General features: G+C 44.4%; 1 protein-coding gene and 1 long non-coding RNA gene across 2 annotated transcripts in view; one reads left to right on the forward strand and one right to left on the reverse strand.

The window, feature by feature from the left end:
- The window catches only part of Ninj2 (ninjurin 2), a 98001-nt gene that overhangs the window by 66770 nt on the left and 5563 nt on the right, over nt 1-25668 (forward strand). The gene's annotated exons all lie outside the window — the stretch shown is intronic.
- Nucleotides 15785-17990, reverse strand: LOC144378401 (uncharacterized). Its single transcript, XR_013440054.1, has 4 exons — nt 17867-17990; nt 16478-16627; nt 16179-16309; nt 15785-16088 (listed from the first exon to the last, which is right to left on the reverse strand). It is a non-coding gene; the product is annotated as an uncharacterized LOC144378401 (long non-coding RNA).

The raw sequence follows: 25668 nt of genomic DNA on the forward strand, positions 1-25668 counted from the left end.
AATACTGGACCAGTACTCTTCAAAAATGTAGGTCATGCCAGGCACAGTGGCGCGGGACTATAATCCCAGGGACTAGGGAGGCTGAGGCAGGAGGATCACGAGTTCAAAGCCAGCCTCAGTAAAAGCAAGGCACTAAGCAACTCAGTGAGACCCTATATATTTTAAATAAAATAGAAAATAGAGTTGGGAATGTGACTCAGTGGTCGAGTGCCCCTGAGTTCAATCCCTGGTACCCACCCCCCCAAAAAAATTAAGTTCATGAAAAGCAAAGACTAAGAAATTGTAACAGACCAGAAAAAGACTAAGAAGACATGACAACTAAGCACCATATCCTGGATTGAATTCTTGAATTAAAAAAAAAAAGGGCACTAGGGTTGGGGTGTAGCTCAGTGGTACAGCACTTGCCTAGCATGTGTGAGGCACTGGGTTCGATCCTCAGCACCACATAAAAATAAACAAACAAACAAACAAAAAACACGTATTCTGTCCATCTACAATTACAAAAAAATGTTAATGTATTAGCAAAAAAAAATCTAGTGAAATTCAAATAAGGCCTGGAATTTAATTAATATTTTTTTTAAAGTATATCAACAAAATTGATTTGGTGTGTATGTGGGGGGTATTGGGGATTGAACTCAAGGGTACTCAACCACTGAGGCACATCCCCAGTCCTATTTTATACTTTATTTAGAGACAGGGTCTCACTGAGTTGTTTAGCGCCTCACTGTTGCTGAGGCTAGCTTTGAACCTACGATATTCCTACCTCAGCCTCCAGTGCAGCTGGGATTACAGGCTTGCACCACCATGCCGGGCTAAAATTGATCTTTTTTAGAGCTTAAAAAACCATGGGCCAGGTCTGGCACTGTGATGCATGCCTGTAATCACAGCAGCTTGGGAAACTGAGGCAGGAGGATCACAAGTTCAAAGCCAGCCTCAGCAACAGCAAAGTGCTAAACAACTCAGTGAGACCCTGTTTCTAAATAAAATACCAAAAAAGGGCTGGGGATGTGGCTCCGTGGTATAGTGCCCCTGTGTTCAATCTCCAGTACCACAAAAGCAAAACAAAACAAATACAAACAGACCCGAGCTGGTTCAGTGGCAGCTGCTTGGAAAGAGGGAGAAAAATCATTTGACCCCAGAATCAAGGCCAATCTAGGCAACATAGTTAGATCACAGTCACCAAAAAGAAAGAAAGAAAGAAACTGTGACCCTTCCAAGTACTACCTCCCTTTATGTCTGGGCCTAAGCAGTTAGTTATCCTATTTCTTATATATTTCTAATATCATTCTCCTTTTGTTCAACACCATTGTGTTGGATATTCCTAAGAATGTATGACGGTGGTTCAACAGTGGATACCTCCAGCAATGATGATACTCCCTTGTATTTAGCAGGCACTGACTGTTCTCTATGGATTGTCTCTTTTTATCATCATAGCAACCAAGTGAGGGAGGGATCATCATTCTCCCCCACTTTGCAGACGAGAAAACTGAGGCTCAGACAACTTAACTTGTTCAAGGTCACCTACCTAGCAAGTATTAAAGCCAGATTTACCTCTGACTTCAGAGTCCACACTTTTCATCTGTTATAGCTTAATCAAGAGTCCACCAAGATTGCAAACAAGATATGTATTTGCAAGCTGGTAGCTGGGTTTCTAGGTCTTTAGGTTTAAGGAACAGTTGGAGGAGTAAACAGAATGGAAGGAGCAAGGGGTTTGATGGTCTGTTAAACAAGTGGGGGCAAGGGACTCTCTTTGCTCAAAATTGACCAGTTTTTCTACATACCATACCTATCACCAGCCTGTTCACTCTTTCAGAAGGCAATCCTGTTAAAATGAGGCCTGGACCTTGAGCAATATCTCAGAAGAAACACCCACAGCCCTTAGTTAGAGGCAGCTCCTAGGAAGCCTCAGGCCGACTGCACAATGAGATCAGATGGGCAGGGAGACCTGAAGCAAGAAGCCAGCCTGGTGACACAGTGACATCTGTCCATTGCAGAAACTGTCCCTCCAGGGACTCAGAGCTCAACCAAAAGGCCTCTGGTTGTAAAACCAACTCTATGGAGTCCAATAGCATTGCCCTTCCAGAAACTTCTGCAATTAGAATCACCCCCAACCCTCTGAACAAAATAGCAGATAAGTCAGCATATGGTCTTGGGCAGTAGGATCTTGGCAGCAGTGGGTCAAGAAAGTCTGCAACCCAGGACTGGTGACAGGTGTGGAATAGGCATGTGAATGTGACAGGGCTATTTTTACGCCAGCTGAATGCTGTCAGCAAGGAGGAGGTGATAGCAGATGATGTAGGGTATTGTAACATCCAGACTCAGAGCCACTTGAACCCAGTTGAAGGCTGGGGCCCCAACGACCTTGGTTCATAGAAATCATGTGAAGGGGAGGGGCTTTAATAGCCCTGAATCCGGAGACAAGAGCCAGAGAACTAAGGGACCATGGTACCACTTTTTTTTTTTAATACCTTTATATTTATTTATTTATTTGGGGGGTACCAGGCATTGAACTCAGAGGCACTCGACCACTGAGCCACATCCCCAGCCCTATTTTGTATTTTATTATAGACAGGGTCTCACTGAGTTGCTTAGCACCTCACTAAATTGCTGAGTCTGGCTTTGATCTCGTGATCCTCCTGCCTCAGCCTCCCAAGCTGCTGGGATTACAGGCATGCGCCACCTCGCCTTTTATTTATTTATTTATTTATTTATTTTTATGTGTGCCTCTCACATGCTAGGTGAGTGCTCTACCACTGAGCCGCAACCCCAGTCCCCAATGGCACCACTTTAAAAAAGAAGGATCACTCATGATCTTTTTTCTCTCCCATCTCCTATGATCCTGATTGTAAATGGTATTGTCCTGGATTCTGTTCAGCATTGAGCACTAGTCAGAAGAAGCCCCTGGCAGGCTTCCAGATGCTGTGGCACAGTGGTCAGTGGACTGTTGCACTTGGCACCAGGCAAAGGTGCCCATGCATAAAGATGATCAAAGGTGCCCCTTGTTTACACAAGAGCTGCGTTCCTGGAAAGTTGTTCATAAATTGAATCTTATTGCCTGCAATGCAGAGGGTGAGATTATAGACTGGAATGCACAGAGGTTGTCACCCAACCAGAAACATAGGGTGTCATTCTTTAACCCTCCCTTTCCCACACCCTCAGCACCCAGTCATTCACTAGTCCTGCCAGTTCTACTCCCTTGACATCTCTCTGGGAGGCCCCATGTCCACACTACCACGCCTGCTGTGTTTCAATACAATAGCTACTTACAATGGCATTTACAAGGATGAGTTACGTCATCTGGAGATGACTTAAAACATATAAAAGATTAGGTAGGTTACATGCAAATACTACATAGAGCATTTTATATAAGAGAATGGAGGCCTGGGGATGTGGCTCAGTGATCATGGGCTTGCTTAGCATGTGCTAAGGTTTGGGGTGGATCCTCAGCACCACAAACAGAAAAAAAAATATGTATATAATAAGAGAATTGAGCATTCAGGGATTTTGATGTTCAAGGTGTGGGGGTACTGGAACCAATCCCTCAGGATATCAAGGGACAACTACACTTCACTGAACCCTCTCCAATCTGTTCCACTCCATCCAGCTTCATCTCTGTCTCTTCCTCCTACCGCTTTCCTTCCATTCACACCCAAGGACCCCTTGGGTCCTGGGTTTTGAGCCTACTGCATCCTGAGACTGCTGCCCACTAGCTGCTCATCTTTCAAGGCTGTAATCCAGTAGCACCCCCCTTCACCACAGAAGACCTGAACCCTGGAGGCTGGAGATGTAGTTCAGTGGTAGAGCACCCACATTAAATCTGGGGGAGGGGGAGTTCCTTGAGGGCAGAAGCTATGTTTAGCTGTTTATCAATACTTGCATTCCCAACATCTAGCATCAGTGCCTAGGACTATATTAGCTATATTTAGTACACGCTTGTTTAATAAATAAATAAACAGGAAAGGGTGGTTGTGCAGTATTTATTTACCATATATTTAATTGTATCTTCTTATTTTTTCCTAATTATAAAAGGATGACATAGTACTTGTCAAAAATTCAAAATGGGAAAATATATAACTTAGAGAATGTTCTAGGGTGTTATAAATTCCTCTCCTGCTTGTTTCCTATTCTTATACTAATGCATAATTCAGAATACTAATACATAATATAGAAATTTGAGGGCTGGGGATGTGGCTCAGTTGTAGAGAGTGCTTACTGAGCACACACAAGACCCTGGGTTCTATTCCCAGCACCACTGATAGTAGTAATAATAATAATAATACTAGTAGTAGTAGTAGTAGTAAGAGTTTGATATTATGTACATTTTATTTAGCTCAGTTTACCAATGTAGGTTGATATATTCTTTTTTTTTTTTTTTTTTTTTTTGGTACCAGGGATTGAACCCGGGTACTTAACCACTGAGCAACATCTGCATTCCTTTTTTGTATTTTATTTAGAGACAGGGTCTCACTGAGTTGCAAAGGGCCTCACTAAGTTACTGAGGCTGGCTTTGAACTCGCCATCCTCTTGCCTCAGCCTCCTGAGAGGCTGGGATTACAGGCATGCACCACCGAAACTGGCTAGGTTCATATATTCTTAATGAACTTTCCCCCCACTAAATACACTTTATATAACTTCCCATAGAGATTTACTTTATTATTTTTTTAAAAACGTATGTGGGCATAGCCCATTTTCTTTAGCCAACATACTTCCAGTTTTACAATTGGGGTCATTTCCAATTTTTGGCATTACGAACAGTGTTAAACAGTGAATTATCTTGTTTGTGTGTGTGTGTGTGTGTGTGTGTGTGTATGTGTGTGTGTGTGTGCGTGTTTGGGGAGGATATTCTCTGTGGGAGAAATGCCTTGAAGTGGACTTATTAGGTAAATGGGAAAGAATATATAAAATGTTAGTAGATGATCTCCAAATTTACCTCCAAAAAAATAATTGTGGTAAACCAGACACCATGGTATGTGCCTACAGTCCCAGCTACTAGCCAGTCTGAGCAATTTAGCAAGACCTGGTCCCTATAGGAAAAAAAAAAAAAGAAAAGAAGAAGGAAGAAGAGGAAGAGGAAGAGGAGGAGAAGATTGTGGTAATTTTGCTTGATACATTTGATAGTAACTTACATTCCTTCCAAGGATGTGAATATGCTCTGCTGGCCACACCTATATCAACATTGTACCAGTCTCCTAAACCTTTATCAAGCTAGTAGGGCATACACATTTGTGATGTTTTGGAGGGGGCTTGTTAGTTCACATACTCTACACATTTTTGGAATTACTTATTCTTTAAATACTCTTTTAAAAATGATTTTATTTGTGCATTATAATTGTGCATGATAGTTGGGTTTATTTTGACATAATCATACATGCCTGGAATTTAATTTGTTCCATTTCAGTCCCTGGTGCCTCTTCCTTCCCTCCTTTCTCCACCACCCCCCACTCCTTTTACTGCATTCTACTAGTCTTGCTTCCATTTGCTTATCTACTTATTTTTAATTGGTGCTTTATAGATGTACATAAAGGTGGAATTCACTGTGGTATATTTATACATGCACATTGTGTAATGTTGTCAAATTCACCTCACATTTCTTTCCTTTTCCTGTCCCTTCTTTTCCTCCCTCAATCTCCTTTTTACTCCACTCATTTTCCTTACATATTTATGATATCTGACCCCCCTCAACTTTTCCCCTCTGTTGCTCTAGCTTTTGCATATGAGAGAAAATATCTGACCCTTCATTTTCTGAGTCTGACTTATTTCACTTAGCATCACGCTCTCCAGTTCATCTATTTACTAGAAAAAGCCAAAAGTTCATTCTTCTTTATGGCTGAGTAAAACTCTATTGTGTATATGCTACATTTTCTTAGTCCATTCACCTATTGATGAGCATCTGGACTGGTTCCATATTTTGGCTATTATAAGTTGTGCTGCTATAAACATTGATGTGGCTGTATCACTATAGAATGCTGATTTTAGTTCTCTTGGATAGATACCAAGGAGTGGGATAGCTGGGTCATATGGTGGTTTCATTCTTAGATTTTTTAGGAATCCCCGTATTGCTTTCCAGAGTGGTTCTACTAATTTTCAGTGCCACCAATAATGTATGAGTGCACCTTTTCCCCCACAATATCAGCGTTCATAAATCAATAGCTTCCCGGGCTTTCTTTAATCCAATAATTTAAGGACATGTTATTGCTCAGAACAATAGAACTTTCAAAGAAGAGGAAAAAATCACATATTTTATATTAAATCAATAAGAAAAAAAAACACAATAGCTTCCCTATATTCTAATAGTGATTCTGCTGAGAAAGAAATCAGGAAAACTGGGTTATGGCTCAGTGGTAGTGTGCTCGCCTAGCAAGCTCGAGGCCCTGGGTTCGATCTTCAGCACTACATAAAAAAATAATAAATAAAAATAAAGGTATTATGTCCAACTACAACTAAAAATAAATATTTTTTTAAAAAAAGAAATCAGAAAACCTATCCCATTCACATTGACCTAAAAAAAAAAAAAAGGAAAAAAAAAACACTTGTGAATTAATCTAACCAAGAAGGTAAAACATCTCTACAGTGAAAACCATAGAACACTGAAGAAAAAAAATATTGAAGAAGACCTTAGAAGATGGAAATACCACCAAGCGTGGTGGCACATGCCTGTAATCACAGCAACTAGGGAGGTTGAGAGAGGAGGATCATGAGTTCAAAGCCAGCCTCAGCTAAAGTGAGGTGCTAAGCAACTCAGTGAGACCCTGTCTCTAAAAAAATACAAAATAGGGCTGGGGATGTGGCTCAGTGGTTGGGTGTCCCTGAGTTCAATCCCAAGTACCCACTTCTCCCCTCCAAAAGATGGAAAGACTGTTAATGTTCTTGATAGGCAGACTTAATATTGTCAAAAGGCCATATTACCAGACGTGTTATACAGATTCACAGCATTCCCCATCAAAACACCAATGATATTCTTCAAAGAACTAGAAAAAAAAATCGTAAAATTCATTTGGAAGAATAAAATAGAATAGCCTCAGGATAGCCAAAGCAATTTTGAGCAAGAAAAGTGATGCTGGGGCTGGGGTTGTGGCTCAGTGGTAGGGCACCCGCCTAGCATGTGCAAGGCCCTGGGTTCAATCCTCAGCACCACATGAAAATAAACAAATAAAATAAAGGTATTGTGTCCAATTACAACTAAAAAATAAATATTAAAAAAAAAAAAGAAAGAAAAGAAAAGTGATGCTAGAGGCACCACAATACCTGGTTCAAAACAGCATCGGGGCTGGGGTTGTAGCTCAGTGGTAGAGCACTTGCCTCGCACTGGGTTCGATCCTCAGCACCACATAAAAATAAATAAATAAATAAATAAATAAATAAGAAAGTTATTAAAAAAATAGCATGGTATTGACATCAAAATACGCATGAAGACCAATGGAACACAGAGACAAACCCACATACTTAGCGTCATCTGATACTCCATAAAGGTGCCAAAAATATGTGTTGGAGAAAAGATGGCCTTTTTAACAAACAATGCTGGGATAACTGGATATTCGTGTGAAGAAGAAGAAAATTAGATCCCTATTTTTCACCCTGCAACAAAATCAAATCAAAGTGGACCAAAGACTTAGAAATTAGACTAGAAATTTTGCCACTGCTGGGAAAACAAACAAACAAAACAAAAAATATAAGGTCAGCATTCCAACTTATTGAAGCAGGCACTGACTTCCTCAACAAGACCCTTAAAGCTCAAGAAATAAAACCCAAGAATTGAAAAGTGGGACAGCATCAAATTTAAAAACTTCTGCACAGAAAAGGGAACGATGAAGAGCATGAGGATAGAGCCTAGAAAATGAGAGAAGATCTTGGCCAGCGGATCCTCTGATAGGGGGTTAATATCCAGAATATAATCAGAACTCAAAAGGCTGAGCACCAAAAAATAAATTAACAAACCAATCAATACATGCACGAAAGAATTATAAATACTTCTCAAAAGAGGAAATACCAACAGCCCATAAATATATTTAAAAAATGGCTAACTTCCCTAGCAACCAGGGAAATGCAAATTAAAATTACTTTGAGATTTGATCTCACTCCAGTCAGAGTGTCCATAATAATAAATGCTGGTGTGGAGAAAGGGAACAAGATATTCTCTACACTTTTAAGAGTAGAGAATATCTTTAGAGTAAGGTTCTAATGGGCTCAATTTTTTTAAAAAAAAATTTTTTTAGTTTGAAATGGACACAATATCTTTTTATGTTTTTACTTTTATGTGGTGCTGAGGATTGAACCCAGTGCCTCTCATTTGTGAGGCAGGTGCTGAGCTATAGCTCCAGCCCTAATGGTCTCATTCTTGAGACTTCTACATGTATCAGGGGATTGAAATCAGAACTTCATCATGCTAAGCACGTGCTCTCTCATAGAGCTACACCACCAGTCTTCTGACTTTTAAAGTCAGAAGAGTAGGGAGTGGCTAGACCACAGATTAGACAGCCAATGCTTGGTAATCCGGTTTTGTCTCCAATTTACTAGCTGAATGACCAGAGGTTGGTTCCTTATCTAAGACTAAAATAATAAGAAGTACTTATATCATGCAATTATTATGAGAATGAAATAAATTAATGTTCAATGCAGTTTTTAGCATAAAATAAGTATTTATGAAATTAATTTTTTTATTATTTTGCGTTCAAATAGTGGGGTTTTTTATGAACTTGCTGACTTTTTTAAAAATTGTAGTCAGACACAATACCTTTATTTTATTTATTTATTTATGTGGTGCTGAGGATCGAACCCAGTGCCTCACATATGCTAGGTGAGAGCTCTAGCGCTGAGCCACAACCCCAGCCCAGTGGGTTTTTGTTGTTGTTGTTGTTGTTTGTTTTTTTGGTACCTGGGATTGAACTCAAGAGCACTCAGCCACTGAGCCACACCCCAGCCCTATTTTGAATTTTATTTAGAGACAGGGCCTCACTGAGTTGCTTAGGGCCTTGGTAAATTGCTGAGGCTGGCTTTGAACTTGTGATCCTCCTGCCTCAGACTCCCGAGCTGCTGGAATTATAGGTGTGTGTCACTGCGCTGGGCTAATTTTAATTTTTATTCAATGAAATTTATTGATCCTAGCCAGGTGGTGTGACAAATACCTGTAGTCCCAGCTACTCAGAGGATCACTTGAGGCCAGGAATTTGGGATTAGCCTGGGCAACATATCAAGACTCTCTCTCAAAAAAAAAAAAAAAGTTTATTTATCATTTATGGTTTCTGAATTTCTTGTCATGCTTATGTAAGTTTTCCTTATTCTTAGATTAGAAAAATATTCACAAAGGGTGCTATTTAAAGAAGTCTGTGAAGGGGGTAGGGATGTAGCTCAGTGGTAGAGCACTTGCCTAGCATGAGTGAGGTCCTGGGTTCCATCCCCAGAACTGAAAAAATATATATATTTTTTTAATGAAGGAGTCTCTGGCATCCACCTGCAACATGAATTCTCCTCCCTTCCTCCATTTTGCTATATTTTATTTTTTATTTTTTTAAGAGAGAGAGAGAGAGAGAGAGAGAGAGAGAGAGAGAGAGAGAGAGAGAGAGAATTTTTTAATATTTATTTTTTAGTTTTCGGCGGACACAACATCTTTGTTGGTATGTGGTGCTGAGGATCGAACCCGGGCCGCACGCATGTCAGGCGAGCGCGCTACCGCTTGAGCCACATCCCCAGCCCAATTTTGCTATATTTTAAATTAATTTAAATTTGCACATACTAGTGTATTTTTTTCAAGGGGAATCCTATCTATGCCTACATCATATGCTAGGACTAGGGAAGGCATCTCTGTGGCACACTGGTCTGAGAAATGGAATGTTATAGCTATAGTATCAGAGTGAGACCTTTCATAAACCAAACTACTATTTGTTGATAAATGCCAGCCTCATACCAAGGTACCTATCTGGAAAGAGCTCACAGTCTAGTGAATAATCAGATCAATCACCAGATAGAAGGCATCACCAAAGTCCTCATGCTGAAAACAACATTCTTCATGGAAGGAAGAGCTTACTGGGTTATGGCCAGGAGCAGGTCTAGACAGCAGGAGCAGGCATTACAGACAGGGGACAGGATGTTCAATTCTTACCCTACAAATATGTATGACGTGCCTGTGATGCAACCCTCAGCTCCACTTCTGCACAGGGGGACTGAGAGAGGGAGGAGCCAGGAAGAAGTAGAGTGATGGAAAATGGTGGTCAAGGGCCCGACTTCAGAGCAGGGGACTAAGACCAGGAAAACCTGGTTTCTCTGGAATTTACCTAGTCAGGTGGCCCTAAGAATGACTTCCTTGCACCGAGGCCCACTTTGTTCATCCATAGAATGCAGCCTCAGCTTCGGTCCTCAGAGAGCTGTGCAAATTCTGTGAGATTGCACATGTGCAAACATTCTGTCTTGTGCAGCCTAAATATTTGACGCCTTCAGGGAACTTTCTCTGCTAATTGAACCGGAGTTGCTCCTAGCTTGGGGGCTTTATGATTCAGCCTGTCTGCATTCCTTGAGCTCCTGAGACAGCTTCCTGTAGAGGGGGTGGCTTCACCACACCTGACTTCAGACAGGTTTTTGATAACAATTTCCCTTTGGCTGAATTTACCTCAGGTATTGCTATGGGCTGTCTCATCCCAGGCAGTTCTACCATCTGCTCACAATGAAAGTTAAAGGCTTAGAGTTGGGGCAGGTGAGTATCTTCTATCCAGACCTCAAGTCCTCTCTAAAGTCCAGTGTGCTCTAGTGGGCAGCCGCAGTTCTCTTCTGTAGGCAAGGTCCAGGAGGTGAAGATCATTGCACAGGGTAGCCCACCCCGGGTCCCTCCAGTCCAGTCAGCACAGAAAGACACCTGGCTGGTAGGGAAAGGGCACTTGATGGGCCTGATGGGAACCGATGCTCTGGTTTTAGTGCGGCCTGTTTGTGTGATCTTAGAAAGTGTCCTCCCCCTCTGGTTGTTCCCCCATTGATAAATGGAAGTTGGACATGGGGCTAAAAATAATGCCCTGTTGGCAGATGGAAATATATAAGGTTCAAAGTTGAATGCCTTTAAATGGAACTGGCCCTTCACAGTGAGAAGCAGGTTCTGGGGTAGTTCTTTGCTACCCCAGTACAGGCTCTTGAGAGAAGAGCTAAGAGCTTCTGGCCTTGATGGCACCTTTACCTCAAAGACACAGAACTCTGCACTGGCCCCAAAGGGAAGAGCCAAGTATAGAACCTGATCTGGATAAGTGATCTCACCTTCTGGGGGCCAACCTTGACCCAGGTTGCAAACCTAGCATTCGCTGGATTGCCCAAGGCCTGTGGTCCTCTTGGCAAAAAGAAATTCCTAATCCTGATCTCCAGCACTCACCCTGGACTGGGCTTACTTCACAGAGCCTGCTCCAAAGGGCCCCGCACTGAGAAGGACCCCACACTAGGTTTAACACTCTGCTGTTGCCATCTTCCCCCCCCCCATACACTATTGCCATCTTAGTTGGGTTTTTTGTTTGTTTGTTTTTCTAGTACTAGGGATTGAACCCAGGGGAGCTCTATCTCTGAGCTACATTTGCAGACCTTTTTACTTTTTTATTTTGAGAAAGGGTCTTACTAAGTTCAGACTCCCAAATCTCTGGGTTTATAGGTGAGTGCTACTGTGCCCGGCACCATCTTGAAATTCTTAATGAACTTGAATGACAGGTCCTGTATTTTTATTTTGTACTAGGCCCCGCCAATTATTATTGGTTACATTAATACCCATTTGGAAACCTCTTACCAGTATATTTACCAGTTGTTCTCGTTAGGGTATTGGATCCCAAGGCAGGGATTATGTAATTTTACCAGAGAAAGAACACTCAAAGATTCTTCTTATCCTTCAAGATCCTGTTGAGCTGGCTCGGTGGCCCACATCTGTAATCCCAGTGACTCAGAACACTGAGACAGAAGAATCACAAGTTTAAGGCCAACCTCAACATCTTAGGGAAACCCTGTCTCAAAAAATAAGCTAGGTGTGGAGGCGCGTGACTGTAATTCCAGCAGTTTGGGAGGCTGAGGCAGGAGGATTGCAAGTTCAAAGTCAGCCTCAGCAACTTGGCAAGACCCTTTGGTGAGACTCTGTCTCAAAATGTAAAAAAAAAGGGCTGGGGATGTGGCTACAGCACCCCTGAGTTCAATACCCAGTACCAAAAAAAAAAAAAAAAAATCGCTCTGAGATGGCATTGAGGTCCGTAATATCTCCTCTGATGTCTCTACCTGGAGAAGCTCCTGTTTTCTCACTTTTTTCTCTCACACCATCCCTATAATTAATCACAAATTCCCCTTCTAAATTATCATCTCTATGCAATGTCCTCTGCACACTGACTTGCCCAAAATAGACAAATGCTCAAATATTTGTTAACTGGCTAGGGAGCAAACAGAGCTATCTTCTCAGAACAGAGTACAGAACAGTGCACACAGTGGGTGCTCAATCAATGCTGCTGATTCATCCAGAGAGCAGGCTGGCTTGTTGACACCACATGGTCATGCCCTTGCCTTAGCCTTCCTATCTGAAGAGGATAGAATTAACATTGCGGTCCAGGTGATCTGTATAATTAGGGATTTCCTAGTGTTAGGGTAGAAGAAAACTATTCTCTACCCATCCCATAGTTTCAAAATGTCCTCAAGGGCCGGGCACAGCCATGCATGCCTGTAATCCCAGAAACTTGAAAGGCTGACACAGTAGGATCACAAGTTTGAGACTAGCCTGGGCAACTTAATGAGACCTTCAGCAACTTAGCAAGACACTGTCTCAAAGTAAAAAATTAAAAAAGGGCTGGGGATGCCAGGTGCGGGGGCACATGCCTATAATCCCAGCAGCTCCAGAATTCAGCAAGACCCTGTCTCTAAATAAAATATATAAAAGGGCTGCGGATGTGGCTCAGTGGATAAGTGCCCCTGGGTTTAATTTCCAATACTGCAAAATAAATGAGTAAATAAATAAACAAATATAGGATAATATTCTCATTGTTTTGTAATTTTATTATATGCATTTTTAGTAAGTGACTAACAGCTGTCCCAAATTGTATGGCTGCTAAGGGGTACCAAGTCTTGACACCCATGTTCTGACCTTACGTGTCCATATCCCTTTAAAAAGCTAGTACTTGAACTGCAAAAGGAGCTGGTGGGATGGATGTGTCCACTGTATGGCTACGAAAATGGAACCCAGGTCAAAAAGAAGGGCTAACTTTGTTTTGGGCTTAAAGGAAAAGCCCCAAACCTGTCCTGGTGTCCTACAGTTCAGCCTGGGTGAGGCCAGACTGGGCTGGGCCTGGCTGCTCAGGAGCTCCCACCTCTGCAGAACTGGACTTTGCTTTGCAGTAAACAGTCATAGGAATGACAGGGGTCAGCTGTCAGGCAGGAGGCCCAGAGGGAGCAGATGCCAGGTGGCAGGACAGGGCTGAACAGCAGTGACCCTAGAGAGCAACTGGATGGCTGTTTGGTGGCCTGGAGGGCCCATGCTCTTTAGTATTTTTAGAAAGGGGGTGAGGGCACAGCAGCTACCCAACAACTGCATCCTTGTCCTGGGGCATTGTCCTGGGCTGTAGGAAAGTGCTTGCAGACTGAGTCAGGGCCAGTAGCTAAAGGCAGGACTCACATGCCTCCATGTCTGAGTTCACTCATTTATTCATTCCTGAGCACACACTACTGACCAGGTCCTGTGTTAGGCACAATTTTTCCAGGGCTCCAGGCTACCAGGATGGTGGCAAAAGTGCAAGAGCTAAACAGTGGCAAGCAGAGTGATATGGTTGTTAGGAATTCAGGCTCTGACTTCAGACAGACCTAGGTTCAAATCTTGACTCTCCTATCTCCTAGCTATGTGACCTTGGGCAAGTTAATCAATCTCTTTGAGCTTAAGTTTCCTCTCACAGGTTTCTGTGAAAAATAAATTAAAGAATGCATAAGAAGAATGTAGAAAGAATGTAGTAAGTTCTAAATCAAAATGGGTATTTAAAAAGAACATATGGGTATTTATATTTAAAAGAAACATATATGAAGGCAGTTCCACTACTTGGGAGACTGAAGCAAGGGGATTGCAAGTTCAAGGCCAGCCTCGGCAACTTAGTGAAAACTTGTCTCAAAATAAACATTAAAATTAAAAAAAAAGAAAAAAGGACTGGGGATGTGACTTGGTGCTAAAGCAACTCTGGTTCAATCCCTATTATGAAAGAAAAAGAAAGGAAGGAAGGAAGGAAGGAAGGAAGGAAGGAAGGAAGGAAGGAAGGAAGGAAGGAAGGAAGGAAGGAAGGAAGGAAGGAAGGAAGGAAAAGAAAAGAAAAGAAAAGAAAGAAGGAAGGAAAAGGAAAAAAAGAGGCTGAGAACTGGATTGAGCTCAGTGGTAAAGCATTTGTCTAGCTTTACAAGGGCCTGGGTTCCTTCTCCAGCATAGAGGAAAAGAGAAAATGCTGGGAGTTTGGAAGAACGCTGGAGATGTGCTATTTAATATGTTCAGCATCCATGGGGACCCTAGTTGTAGGACTGCCTAGGGTTTGGTTAGATGTGAACTGGGACTTCTGCAGCATTTTCGTTATGGGATTTACTGAGTTTTTCAATGGCTGGTCCCTTCCATCCCCATGGTAGTTTCTCACCATGTGAGGGAGAAAGGGGAATTTCTGAGTGAGGAAGCTGAGGAGCAGTGAGATTGCACAGCCTGCCTGAGGTCACCCAGGGCAGACATGGCAGGCAGGCTTCGTTCAGACCCCGACTCCATGGCCAATGCCATCATTCACTCTGTCACTTAACCTCAGTTTTCTTCAGACTTCGCAGGCCACATCAGAGCTGCTGCCCCAAGTGCTGGTGTCGGGGAGAGTGCTGGACAGGGAGAGTGCTGGGCAGGGAGAGTGTGTGGTTTTGAGTGTTCTCACCTTACAGGCCCACACTCAAGTTCTGAGAAAGGAAGGGAAACACCACCACATGAGGACCCAGGTTACATCTGAGGGTAGGAGGGCCACCAGGTGACGGCCCCAATGGGCCAGCGCCTCTTCAGATTGGTAAAAGTAGGCAGGGGACGGCTAACTTAGGGCTGGCAGGCCTATGGAAGTTGGGGAAACACTGAGAACTGTTTCCAGCCAGGCCTGGTGGCACCTGCCTGTAGTCACAGCGACTAGGGAGGCTGAGGCAGGAGGAGCACAAGTTCAAAACCAGCCTCAGCAACTTAGTGAGGCCCTGAGCCACTCAGTAAGAACCTGTCTCTAAATAAATACAGGGAAAAAAAGGGGGGGGGCTGGGGATGTGGCTCAGTGGTTAAAAGCCTCTGGGTTCAATTCCCAGTACTCCCCCCACCCCACTAAAAACTGTTTCCACCCTGGCTGTGATCCCTGGGACTCAGTGCTCCATCTCTATCTTGATCTCATCTCACTGCATCTCAGCCTCATCCACAGTCTGTCTCATCCATGGCCAAGACACGGAAGGCTGCTGACCTCAAGGACAGAAGACACATGCTGTGTGTCTGAGGCTGTGATGATGTATGTTGTAGGACAGGTCTGACTGACACCCCCAGAGGGTTCCATGTACGAGGGTCATGGACCTCAGTTCACTGTGGTCCTGAATGAATGCAGTGAATGACAAATGCTTCATTCATTCATCCTTCTGCTCATTCTTCATGCCAGGCTAAAAGCCAGGTTCTGATATACAGCAGTGAACCAGACAAAGTCCTTGTTCCCATGAAGCTTATCCATCAGGGTGGGATCAAAACAATATTTTTATCTCCTGTCTTCCCCCTTTTATATACTTTATTCTCTGCTAAGCCTTGTCATTTTAGAAGATTACGAGAATAGGGTTATTCGGCAGGCGGGAATCTTTATTGCATCCTAGATGCTTAGCACATGATAGAAGCTGGAAACATGTTTGTTGAACTAGACTGAATAGGAATCTTGGCAGGCTCTCTGCAGGGCTGGGTGGGGTGGGAAATTCACCACCTTCCCTTTTTCCCATCTCACTGTCAGAAAGGATCTACTTCGTGAGGTCCTCTCACCTGGAATGCATCCAGAGACTGTAGGCTCGACTGTTATTGCTTCTTATTCCAATTGCCTTAAAGTCCAAGGAAATCATTCTTGCCTTGGGGAGCAGGGCGGGCATACAATCTAAAGGGAACACACAAAACGCATACACCATTATGTGGAATGTTGATATTTTGCTTTACAATTATTGTTTGGAAAGTCACTTTCACTTACCTATCTGGATCTAGGTTCCCTCACAAAACCTAAGCCTTGACAGAAACAAGAGAGGCTGAGGGGTTGGAAGAGTAGTTCAGTAGTAGAACCCTTGCCTAGGAACTGCGAAGATCTGGGTTTGAGTCCTAGCACTGCAAGGTAGAAAAAAGCATTAGACCCTCTGAAACAGACCCATGAATAGGGGAACAGGAGCTGCTAGGGCATGAAGGCTACTGGTATGAAATGTAGGTTTTGATCAATTTTCTAATCTATAGAAAGATCTAGAAATACTACCTATAAATACTTTAGACTGGTCCTACCTTCGAGGGGTTTGTATCCTGTACTTCCAAGGCTATATGGTGTGTGGTTAAGGTCATGAAATCAAGGGCTTGCCTGTCTCAAATCCCATCTAATTCTTAAAAAATGGGTGAGCAAAATTCTTGAATTGTTCTGAGCCTCAATTTTCTCATCTGTAAGAGAATTCAATGACAAAATCAATACCAAAGTGTCTAGCACCAAGCTTAGAAGAGAGCAAGCACGGACACATTCTGCAGTTATGCCAGTGGGCCTCAAACTTGATCTTGCATGGGAATCACCTGGAGGGCTTGTTAAAATACTGAAAGCCAATTGAGGGCTTTCTGCTGAGTGTTTGATTCAAAAGGTCTGGAAAGAACCTGAGAATTTGCTTTCTCTTTTTCTTTTTTTTTTTTCTTTTTGCACTTTTGGGGACCAAATCAATGGCCTCACACATGCTAGGCAAGCACTCTATCAACCAGCTATACCCCCAGTCCAGTATTTGCATTTCTTATATGCAAATGCTTAAAGCTTCTGCTTTAAGACCTACACACTTTGAGAATCATTGGTATATAGAAGAAAGAATGTATAGGCTTAGGATACTGGAACCATCCCTTAGTATCTGGTGACTTTGGGTAATTAATCTCTTTGAGTCTCAACTTCTTCACTTGCAAAATGGGAGTATTAATACCAACTTTGTGAGAGTTGTATAGATTGGCATAGATTATGACTATTTGATTATTATTAAAGTTTAGCTGCTTGTGTTGGCTTTTGGAACATGAATAGGGCTATAGACAGCAAGGGGGGGCTGAGTGGGCTTGGAGAAAGTTTCTCTGGGGAACCCCAAAGCCAAAGTGGGCCATAAAGTTCGAAGCCAGATGAGTTCAGAAGTCTCAGAGCAAGGAATTAACTCAGCAAGTGCTCATTTGGGTATTGGGAGAGACTAGATATACTCTGTGGAAATTTCTATATGGTAAACCTATGATTAACTTTGGACTTTGTGATGACAGTCTTTCCTGAGAGCAGGGGAGGTGGAAAATTCTTCCTATATTTTTTCTCTTTAAAAAAAAAATTTCCCCCTCCAGTACAAAGGATTGAACACAGGGCTGTTTCATCACTGAGCTAAAATCTCCAGAGCCACTCCCACCACCACTAATTTTTTGAGACAGGGTTTCCCTAAATTGCCTAGGCTTGGAATTCTCTAGCCTCAGCTGAGATTTCAGATGTGCCCCACAGAAAATGCTTCCTAGAAAGAGCAAGCAGGCCTCCTGGGGTTTCCATTGCAGCCCCTCTTCCTTCCCGTCCCTCCCCCAACACGTTCTGCCTCAGTTTATTAGGAACAAATCCTGTCACAAAGAAGGCAGAGCTTGGATCCCAGTTCCCCAGCAGGGTGAGCTAACTTGGGTCTGACTTACCTATTTCAGAGATAGGGAGCCCTAGTGGACAAATGAGGTACTGCAGACCTTCCCCCGGAGGCCTCTCCCTGATTCCTGAGTGTTGCAGCTCTCAGGCCTCATTGTGCAGCCTGGAGCAAGTGAGATGGTGCCCAGGAGACGGGGGAGGTTTCTGGGCCAGTCAGGGATTATTACCAGAATAGAACGCAAAAGACACCCCACCCTAACATGGATTAGAGACTGCTGATTTTTAAGGGCGAGATTGCTGCTCTTGGCACAGGGAAGGCTGTAGTCGAACTGTCTACATGTAACTTGCCCCAAACAGAAGGCCTCAGAGGTCTGGGTTTTTGCTGGTTTTGACCTGACGACCAGCCTTAGTAATTCCTTCCCTGAGGCTCCCCATCAGGACTGCCACTGACCCGGTCCAAGGAGAAGGGGCTGCCCCTGGCTGGAGCTTTTCTTAAGTCAAAGATTCACGTCCCAAACACCGCTCCCTGCACCAGGAAGCCAAAGTGCATAAGACCCCCACCCTTAAAGGGCCTTTCTTTTTCCTTTTTTTGAAAAATCTTCTAAGTATTTCTTTCAGGTAAAAAAATAAAGTGCTGGGCTTGGGGTGCAGCTCAGTGGCTGGCCCTTGCCTAGCATGTGTGAGACTCAGTTCCATCCCCAGCACCAAAGAAAGACATGGGTAGAGGGTTGGAATCAGTGCTACTATCACTCACTGTGCACCTAATGTGAGTAAAGTGCTGAGCTAGGCACCCTGGTGACCTAGGAATATGGAAGATGGGGTCCAAATAGTAAAGAAGGCAACAGAATGAGCCATCCAGAGGCTTAAATAAGACCTAAGGCTAGTACAGCCCCCCCCCCACCAACAGGGCCTGGTAGTGCACCGCAGGGCCATGGGCTAGAAGGGGTGGAAGGCTTCCCCCAGGGGCCATGGGGAAGAAAGCCTTTAGGAGCAGGCCAGGAAGGGTAGGGTGTGTTCAGGGAGCAGTGAGTAATCTGGTGTGGCCTACCACTGCTCCTGGCACAGGCAGTGCCTTAAGGAAGGTTAGCTGTCTGCTTTCTCCCCTGTAGAGAGTTGGGTGGGGGCAGAGGGGAGAGGTCTGCAGCCCCAAAACAGAGACCTGGAGACCCAATGTGGGCTGGCTTGTGTAACCATTTCCCTCCCTGAGAGACTGGTGCAGCTCCATGGTGAGAGCCAGGAATCCAAGTCAGAGGCTTTCAGATGAGCAGGGAGAAGCCTTCCAAAGACACTGGGGGTGGCTGAGAAGCTAAATGGTGCCTACATTGAAATTTGTGCTGAAATCACATTGTTATGTATAATTTAAATGCACCAATGAAAATATGGAAAAAAATATTTGGGCTGGGATAGGCCATGAGTCAGAATGTATTATTTAAAAAAAAAAAAAAAAAGAAGTACCAGGTACAGTAGTGCAGCCTAGTAACTAGGGAAGCTGAGGCAGGAGGATTGCAAGTTCAAGGCTAGCCTAGGCAACCTAGTAAGTCCCTGTCTCAAAATAAAAAGTAAGAAGATTCAGTGGTAGAAGAAAGCCCCTGGATTCTATCCCCAATACTGCCAAAAAATAAAATAAAAATGCCTGTAGGCCCACTGGTGGGAGTATAGTCTTGAGTAGGAGAGATTTCTCTCTCCTCATATTTGTTTAATACTTTACAGTTCTCAAAGCACATTTGTTCATTTTATCTCATGGATATTTTTTCCTTTCCTTTTTTTTTTTCTTTTTTCTTTTTGTGATGCTGTAGATGGTATCCAGGGCCTCCTGCATTCTAGGCAAAAACCCTACCACTGAGCAACACTACTAACCCCTCATGTATCTTTCCAAGAATGCTTCGTGCTAAGCAGGGACAATATTCCCATTTCACAGATGGAGAAGCTAAGGTCTGAGGGAGATGAAGTTATAAACTCAGTTGTATTTTAATTTGTTTTATTTTTTAAGGTGCTGGGGATGGAACCCAAGGCCTCCAGTACTCAGCAAGCATGCCACACTGAGCTACACTTCTAGCCCTATTTATTTTAACCATTAGACCCTTAGGGATGCTTTATTTTATTTTATTATGGTACTAGAGATTGAACCCAGGAGTGCTTTTTTAGCTACAACCCCATTTCCCTTTTTTTTTTTTTTAATTTTTTTAAATTTTGAGACAAGATCTCACTAAGTTGCTGAGAGTCTCACTAAGTTGCTGAAGCTGGCCTTGAATTTGCTATCCTCCTGCTTCTGCCTCCCAAGTCCCTGGGATTATAGGCATGCATTACTGCATCCAGCTGTATATTGGTTTTTTTTTTTCATATTTATTACAGGCATGGTGGTGCATGCCTGTAATCCCAGGGACTTGGGAGTCTGAGGAAGGAGGATCATGAGTTCAAAGCCAGCCTCAGCAACTTAGTGAGGCCCTAAGCAACTCAGGGAGATCCTGTCCCTAAATAAAATATTAAAAAGGGCTGAAGATGTGGCTCAGTGGTTAAGCGCCCCTGGGTTCAATCTCTGGTACCAAAAACAACATTCCAAATTCAAAATTCAAAAAAGACAAGGCTAGGAGCTGTGGCTGTGGCTCAGGAGTAGAGCGCTTGCCTAGCATGGGCGAGGCACTGGGTTCAATCCTCCGCACCATATAGAAATGAATAAATAGGATAAAGGTGTTGTGTCTAACTACAACTAATATATATATATAAAGACAAGGCTAAAGGTGTAAAACTCAATGGCAGCACACTTGCAAGGCCCTGAGTCCCGATGCCAACATCACAAAGAAGAAAAAATTAAAAAGACAGATAAAAGTCCCTTTCTCAATCCTGTTCTCCCAACTGCCCCAGACCCAAGCCTTCTGCCTTTGAGTGTAGCATACTTCCTGCCCAACAGCACAGGGGCTCAGGCATGCAGCCTCGCTGCAGACTCAGGAGAGTCTCAAGCAAATTTCACTCAGGCAGAGGATGAGCAAGTGTACGTATGTACCCTCACGGGACTATGGAATTGTCTTCCTTTATCTTAGGTCATGTATGTTTATCTTTAGCTCCTAAACTCCATGGAGACCATACACTTCTGGGACGACACAGAATAGGGTCAAATTACAGGCTCTGGCCCACAGAGAATGGGATTAAAAACTGCTGTGTCATCTTGGACAAGTTACTTGGGCTCCCTGAACCTCCATTTTCTCAACTAGGATGGTGATGCTGTGAGGACTAGATAAGATGACTCATGTCCTGTGTTTAGCCCTGTGCCAGTCACAAAGGCATGTACTCTGTAAGCAGGAACTGCAACAGTCCAATGTGTTGGAAACCTCCTACACGTGTGCACAGTGGGGCAGATCCATTATCCTTCCAGACTGAATTCGGATGGGTCATTAGGGATCTTAGACACTGGGGTCAAAAGCAAACTGGCACTGAAGGCCACCCAAACCCATTTGTCTGAACAGATTGCGTTTCCTGCGCTGGATCTGCCCTTTCCCCGGGTGGGAAACTAGCTTTCTCAAAGCCTGGCTTCCCACCATCTCCTTTTTAGGGTTTCCTGGGTGTTTGGTCATTTTGAGGCCAATAGAGGGCCACCAGCCAGGTTTCCTGGGCTTATTTGTCTGTAGCCCTTCGTTTGAACTGACCCACAGGAAGACTGCCATATGGCTTTTCTCAGGGCTAACAGGCATGACTCACTCAAAGGTCACCAATGCCCTAGAGCTGCCGGGTTCAAAGTGACTCACTCACTCGGCCTGGCCCCCACCTTGCCTCTCATGGGGGAATGTCCTCAGTCCCTGAGACTCTCCTCAGAGGAGGGGGCTTCCCCATTCCTAGATCACTCTGCTGGAAAAGACCCAAGCCCTCAATCTCACAGCAAGAAAAGGAGCCCAGTGAGGGGAACCAGCTTTACACATGTAGCAAATGGCTTGTAGCAGAGCCAGGACTTGGACCAAATCACGACCCCTCAGCCCTCTCAGGCTGGCCTGCCCCACAAGGCGTTGCTGCCACCACAGGCTCCAGGTCCTCCACACACAGAGTACAGGATCCCATGGCTTTTTGGTAGAACAGTTACTTACTTAACTTCCTTGACCCTCTGGGACAACATCCCTATAATCTTGTTTCCAAGAAAGGGCAGAATGAACCATTGGAGCTCCTGGTCCCGTGACCATAATGTCAATAAACAATGTAAAAACTTATTTACTTTTCCGTTTAAAAGGCATTCCTTTCTTATCCAACTTTAGTTTTGTAAAGAAACAAAAATATAGGCCAAAGATTAGGGATAAATAATTGTCTGGCAGAACAATGAAGCCATCCATGATTTCAAGGGATGGAATCCACTCCCGCCTTAGGAACTGGGACTTGGCAGAAGGGCCCTGGGTGACAGTGAATCTGAGCTGGGACCTGCAGGACGAGGAAGAGGGAGGGAAATGATGGTGACTGGGGATGAACCAGGAGTGGCAAACGGGAAATACCATGGAATGTGTCTATAATGTCCCCACCACCTGCACCATCCCACCCCAGTCACCAAACCCACGTTATGTCCTTTTGTGGCCCCAGAGTTCCAGTTTGCCCACAGCCAGCCCTGCTCCAACTCATATCAACCGGAAGCCCCGCCTGGTGGCCTGGAGTTTGGGTGCCACTGGCTAGCAGGATTGTAACTGGTTACTAGAGCTGTAACACTTCATATAGGGCCTCTGGGAGCCCAGGGAAATCGGTCTCTGGCCCAGGGTCCTGCTGTCTATGAGTGGAATTGAGGGGTCAAGTGCAAGAGAGAATGAGCCATAAAAGAAAGATTCTGAGAAACAGAGCGTCATTGAGACAGATCTCAGACTGAAAGAAAAAAAAAAAAAAGAACAACTTGGTTTCTGTCTGTCCTTCTGAGGAGGAACAAAGTATCATTCACTTTCTTCACAGTCTCCTCTCCTTCAGAGACAGGATTTTTTCCTCTCAGTTTATGGATGTGGAAACTAAGCACCAAGCAGCAAGCCCAGGGGCAGAGGGGGGGGGACAGAAGTCCAGGCCCACTGGCCCCTGCTCTGAGAGGCACCCGAAGCAGGCAGAGGGCTTGGAGCTTTGCGGTAAGAGGAAGCCTCCAGGCTGTCCAGTGCAAGATCTGGCAGACAGGCCCTGCAGGCTGCCCCTGAGCCCTGGGAGGAGGCCGGGGCCAGGGCCAGGGCCAGAGCCAGGGCCAGGGCCAGGGGAGGGCAGCAAGTGGGAGCCAGCAATTCCCAGTCCGTGAAACATGAATGACTCACTCTGGGTGGCTCTGTTCCCTGGTCCAGCCCACATTCCCGGGCCTTTGTTCGCCACCAGCCTGGGCCTGGCCTTAAAGGGCCAGCTCCTCTGAAGGCAGGAGCAGGGACCACCCTGCCACCCACCCACCCTCTCCTCTTTTATCCTGACCCTTGGTGGAGTTGCTTGCGGGCTCTGGGCGTGGGTAGAAAGGATGGCATCCTGCAGGATTTGGGCGTTTATCTAATCCAATCCTCAGGTTGCAAGGGAGGGCCCACAGGTGATTTCACCCGTCTCTGCCTCTGAGCTGGGCTGCCAATGAACTGGCACAGCAGGATTAAGAAAACTCTTTCCCTACTTTTAAAGATGTTACCATGAAGGGGTCCCTTCATTCAGGGTCTCAGAGCCAGCCCCTCCTAACTGCCAGCTCCCAGGCTACAGATTGTGTTGGGGCCCCTCCCCTGGACCCCTCCCTTAGTCATTCTTCTACCCAGCCTGGCCCTGCTTCAGAATTGGCTCATTCTTTATATTTGTTTGTTTGTATTATGGTACTGAGGACCCAGGGACACTACCACTGAATTGCATCCCTTCTTGTTCTTTACTTTGAGACAAAGTCTTGCTAAATTGCCCAAGCTGGTCTTGAATTTATGATCCTCCTGCCTCGGTCTCCCGAGTCCGTGGGATTAGAGGTGTGCACCACTACCCGTGATGGTATTGGTTTCTTCCTCTTCTTTTTTTCCATAATGCTATTTTTAAAAAATGTTCTTTTTTAGACATACATGACAGTAGAGTGTACTTTGCCATATTATACATACATGGAGTTTAACTTATTCTAATTAGGATCCCATTCTTGTGGTTGTATATGATGTGGAGTTTCTCTGGTTGTGTATTGGTTTATTCTTTCTTTACTACTGAGCCACCACTTTTTTATTTTTTAAGACAGGGTCTTGCTAAGTTGCTTAGGGTCTCACTAAATTGCTGAGGCTGGCCTCAAACTTGTGATCCTCCTGCCTCCTTCTCCTGACAGAATGAGGTGTGCACCTCTGCACTTGGCAGTATTGGTTTTATTCTTGAACTCTCCTTGGACACTCAGGTCTGGTTGGTTTTCGGTTGACCTATTCAGACTTGTGTCCTTTTCAGGCTCCCATCCTGGGCCTCCCAGGAGTCCTGTCCTATCAGTAGATTCCTGGAGGCAGAAATGCCATCCTGCTGCTTTTTTGGATCCTGCACGCCACCATGTGGACATTCTGGAGAACTGGTGCCTTGAGAAGATGAGAGTGGACAGGCACCTCACCCGGGTCACCACCTTAAGCAGACCCTGGAAAAGCACCTTCAGTTAGAAGCAGTCCAAAATCAGCACTCTTTACATTGAATTTAGAGAGGGGAGGAAGAGATCTTGGATTTAGTAGAGGATGAGATTGAGGCCTGCACCTCCTAAACTCATTGTGAATTTCCACAACTCTGTGAAGCTCAGGGCTTTCCAATTAGATTCAACAGAAGCCAACCAGCTCTTAAAAGTTTGCAGAGACTGGGGATGTAGTTCAGTGGTAGAGTGTTTGCCTAGCACTCTCCCTGGGCTCCATCTCCAGAGCTGGAAAAAAAAAAGTGAAATTTACAAATAACAATAGTCTCTACCCCACCCCCACTCCAAACTGAAGATTGGACCCAGGTGTTCTACCACTGAGATACATCTCAGGACCTTTTTATTTTTTATTCTGAGACAGGGTCTTTCTAAATTGCTTAGGATCTCACTAAGTTGCTGAGGCTGGCTTCAAACTGGCAACCCTTCTGCCTCAGCACTTGAGACACTGGAATTAAAGATATGCACCACCAAGGCTATGCCCAGATTGGGATATTTTATGTAGAGGCTAGGGAAGATCTCTCTGTTCCTAAGTACTCCTCCTATCACCATTTATTTAGTCAGTGCTGAAAACACTGCTAGAGGTTTGAGTTTAAGGTTTTGTTTACTCTTCATTTGCAAATATTCAGAGAAAGGTGTCTCCCTTAAAGCTAGATGGATCTATCAGATTTTGAACTTTCTAATTGGGTTTGGAAGGAAGAAGCTACTGAACAAATTCGAGTGTAGGGTGGGAAGAGGAGGAGTGAGTGGACATGGGGCAGGAACTGGGTAGAAGTACCCTGAACACGTAGGTAGGTGGCTGAATCAGAGACTCTCATAGTGACGGGAATGGGCTAGGACCACAGGTTGTAAATGACCTCTGGCCTTTGTGAGGTGTTGGCCCTGGGATCTCTGTCCCTAATCAACCAGACTGTTGGTCCCCGACAAGCCCAGACTGGCTTGGCACTCATTTCCAAAGGCTCTGAATGAGGTGTGTGGCCTCCCAGGTCCACACAAGTCCTCATCCTGACACTATCCCCACCTCCTCCAACTCACAGCCCCCAGTACTGGCTGAAACCCAGGCCCCAGAAAAATCTAACAGAAAGGAATAACAGAGGCAGGTACTCCATCCCTTCATGTCTACAGCCCTGTTTCCTATTTCTCTAGGCTCTGGGCCCCAGGCTGATGTTGGTACCTGTGAAAAATAACTGGCAACCAGGGTCTGGTATGAATGACCAGCAGCCCAATGGGTCAGTGCTCATCAGGGACCTGGGAAAGAAGTAGCAA

The sequence above is a fragment of the Ictidomys tridecemlineatus genome, chromosome 6 (assembly GCF_052094955.1).
Source record: "Ictidomys tridecemlineatus isolate mIctTri1 chromosome 6, mIctTri1.hap1, whole genome shotgun sequence".
NCBI lineage: Eukaryota > Metazoa > Chordata > Mammalia > Rodentia > Sciuridae > Ictidomys > Ictidomys tridecemlineatus.